The sequence below is a fragment of the Corvus brachyrhynchos genome, unplaced genomic scaffold (genome assembly GCF_000691975.1).
Source record: "Corvus brachyrhynchos isolate BGI_N302 unplaced genomic scaffold, ASM69197v1 scaffold24, whole genome shotgun sequence".
In the NCBI taxonomy this organism is placed as follows: Eukaryota; Metazoa; Chordata; class Aves; order Passeriformes; family Corvidae; genus Corvus; species Corvus brachyrhynchos.
Window position 1 is genome coordinate 168,152 of NW_008237621.1, and position 2,959 is coordinate 171,110.

The window sequence follows — 2,959 nt, forward strand, 5'->3', positions numbered from 1 at the left end:
CCGCCCCCGGGCGGCGTTTCCCAGTTTGCTGGCCACTCAGAGCAGGAGATGATGGTCACGTCTGTGCCGGTGTCCAGCATCCCTGGCCGGTAGATCTGCTCCCAATTACAGAGTAGGCCGCACTCAATGGTAGGCTTATTTGAGCCCACAACCTGTGCCCACATTATGGGTGGATTGAGTGGAGCCTGTTCTGGGCAGTCCCGTGGAAGCAAAAAGGCTTGTGCAATCGGTGTTTCCCATGAAAGGTAAAAGGGTGGGTCTGTGCCACAAAGCTGGACAAAGATCTCTTGTCCAAGGTGTACTGTTTGTATTTCTGGTAATACGAAAATTTATTCTGGACCATGAAAAGTGTCACCTAGGATGAGAATGTCCCATGGACCATTTTGTGGTCCATACTTCCCTGTGGGGATATGGTAAAAACATTCATCTGCAAAGTCAATGGACAGTGCAGTTACCAGCTGACGCTGGGTTCCCATCTGTAACGCTCCATGTGATGGGTCTCCTTCATGCGCGCTGGGATCTCCGGGGATGATGGTACCTTGCTAGGTCCATCTGCCTGCTCCCGGCACTTGGCGGTGGACTTCGCATACTGGTCACGTTGATATGGCTTTTGATTTGTTGTCAAAGCGTGAGGCTTTCCTGTGCTCCACTGGAAGTTTCCCGGGTGCTGTTGGTACCACTGCTGTCTCTGGGGCTTTTGGTAGCTAGTGCGACAGTCCTGGGTGGGTGACTTTTCTGGGCAGTCCTTTATAAAGTGTCCAAATTCTCCGCAATTGAAACAGTGGGCATTGTCTTTCGAAGCCTACACTGCAAATGCACCAGATATCCCTTCTGCAATGCCCTTCGCAACTGCTTGGGCAACTGCATTTTCGGTGGACATATGGCATGTGCAGCCTTCTACCATTTGTTCTATGGTGGGTTCCGTGTCCAGGGGTAAAGCCCTTAGGATAGCTTTACATTGTTCATTAGCATTTGACATAGCAAGTTTACTGTACTAGTTTGAAAACAAACCAGTGGGAGGCACCAAGTCAGAATAACAATTTAATTGGGAAATTAAAGAAAAGGAAAAACTAAAAGAAAACACTGGTTCAAACTAACAGAGTCAAGATACAACCTGAGTCCCTGTTAGGCAGGGTGGTGGTAGCAGTCTGGTAGAATGGTGGCTGCAGTCCTCTGAAGTGGTGATCCTGTAGAAAAAGGGTCTGCTCTTCCTCAGAAAGTCCAATGGTGGCTGTGTAGCTCCTGTCCTCTGGAAATCCAGTGGAAAGGTTCTCTCTGGTGTTCAGAATCTCAGATTAGATCCAGGATGGAATGCTTGGTTCCTCCCTCTGAGTGGAGCATCTCACAATGGGGTAATGAGTCATGAGGCCAAGTGTTGATTAGGCTCATTAACAGAAGATAGTCCGGAGGGAGTTATCTCTGAGTCATGCGGCAGGGCCATTAACAGAAAGATAATCTGGGGGGAGGAGGCAAGGAAACACTGCCCCACCTGATTTCAACAGCTCATGAGGATGGTAATAGAATACACTGCAACCCAGGACATTTACTCAAAAGTTCCTTTCGTCCCTCTGGACTTTCTATTTGTTTTTCAAGGGCTACCTTTAACCTGTCCACGAATTTAATGAAACTCTCATCTACTCCCTGTTTGATGTTAGAAAAATGTTGTGTGGGTATCAAGTTATCAGGGGTAAGAAGCAGTGATGTTTTTGCTGCAATGGATATATCTTGCAGTGCAGCTTCAGGTATAGTGTTTGTTTGGTCTGAGGGTTTTTGAAGTTCACCTTGAAGTAAAGAAATTCAGCCAAATTAAATTTAATAAAGAAATAGATTTTATTCCGCGGCCAAAAGATCGGTCACACAGAAAGCCACGATCGAGAAAAACAGCCCCGAGCCCGGGATTGGAGCTGGGTGAACACATATAGATCTGACCTCTATTGCATCAGACCTCCCAAGTTCACGAGTGTTGCTTTGGCTGGTTCCTTCTTATACAGTTCTTGGGCAGAGTCCAAATTGATTCTATTCTTCTCGTAATTTAGCACATTCATGATGTTTTCTTGTCCCGAAGTTGGAGTGCACAAAGCCTTTCCTGGGTCTGATGAATTGTCCATCTTCGGTGATGAATGGTCCTTCTCTGATTCCTGGAACAGTTATTCCGAGTGTTCCCGAGTGGGATACTCCTTTAACGGCTCTGAGATGTTAATCAGTTTCATCAGGTGTGGTGTTAATAGCTCCAGATAAGGTCTACCTCCACCCGGAGATAGACTTTTTCGTATGCTGCTTTTCAATTGCTCCAGTGTTGCAAAATTTTCCTCTCAGCCAGGCTGGTGGGGGGGGGTTTGAAACTCTGGCTCTGTATAGTTTTATTACAGTTCATTTTTATACATAACAGCGCGAATTACAGTCTTCATTTATAACAACCTTCTCTGGCTAATTGCTCAATGGTCAAATTTGGCCGACTCGCATCTTTGGAATAGGAGTCAGATAATGTTTTTAATTGTCTTTTCCAATGCCTCTCCCATAGCATATATTCTGCCGGGCTAAGGAGGCAGTTAACAATATTTTTAATATCGTGAGGGACGATCATGTAGGCAGAGAAAGTGGCTTCTAATAACTTTTTAAAAACTGGGATCCCCACACGTGTTCCTTAGCGACCTTGCAAAGCTTTGATTTCTCTGTAGGGAATTGGCTCCCATATTCTTTTAATTGTGGGTCTCCCCCGCCTCCCTTTTATTAAAAGGAATGGGAAGGCTGAAATCTTTTGGGCCAATTCCCAGTCTCCTTCCCGGGTGGCTTCTCTCCGTGTTTGTGTCCAGCGATCGTCGGGCTCTGAGTCAGAGTCCGTGATGCTGCTGTCATCCTCTGAAAAGTAGGACCGGTTTTCCCTAGGGCGAGCCGTGGCAGCCTGGAGCTGAACGGCGGGGGGAAAAGCGTGACAGCTTTTGGATGCCGGCACCGCCCG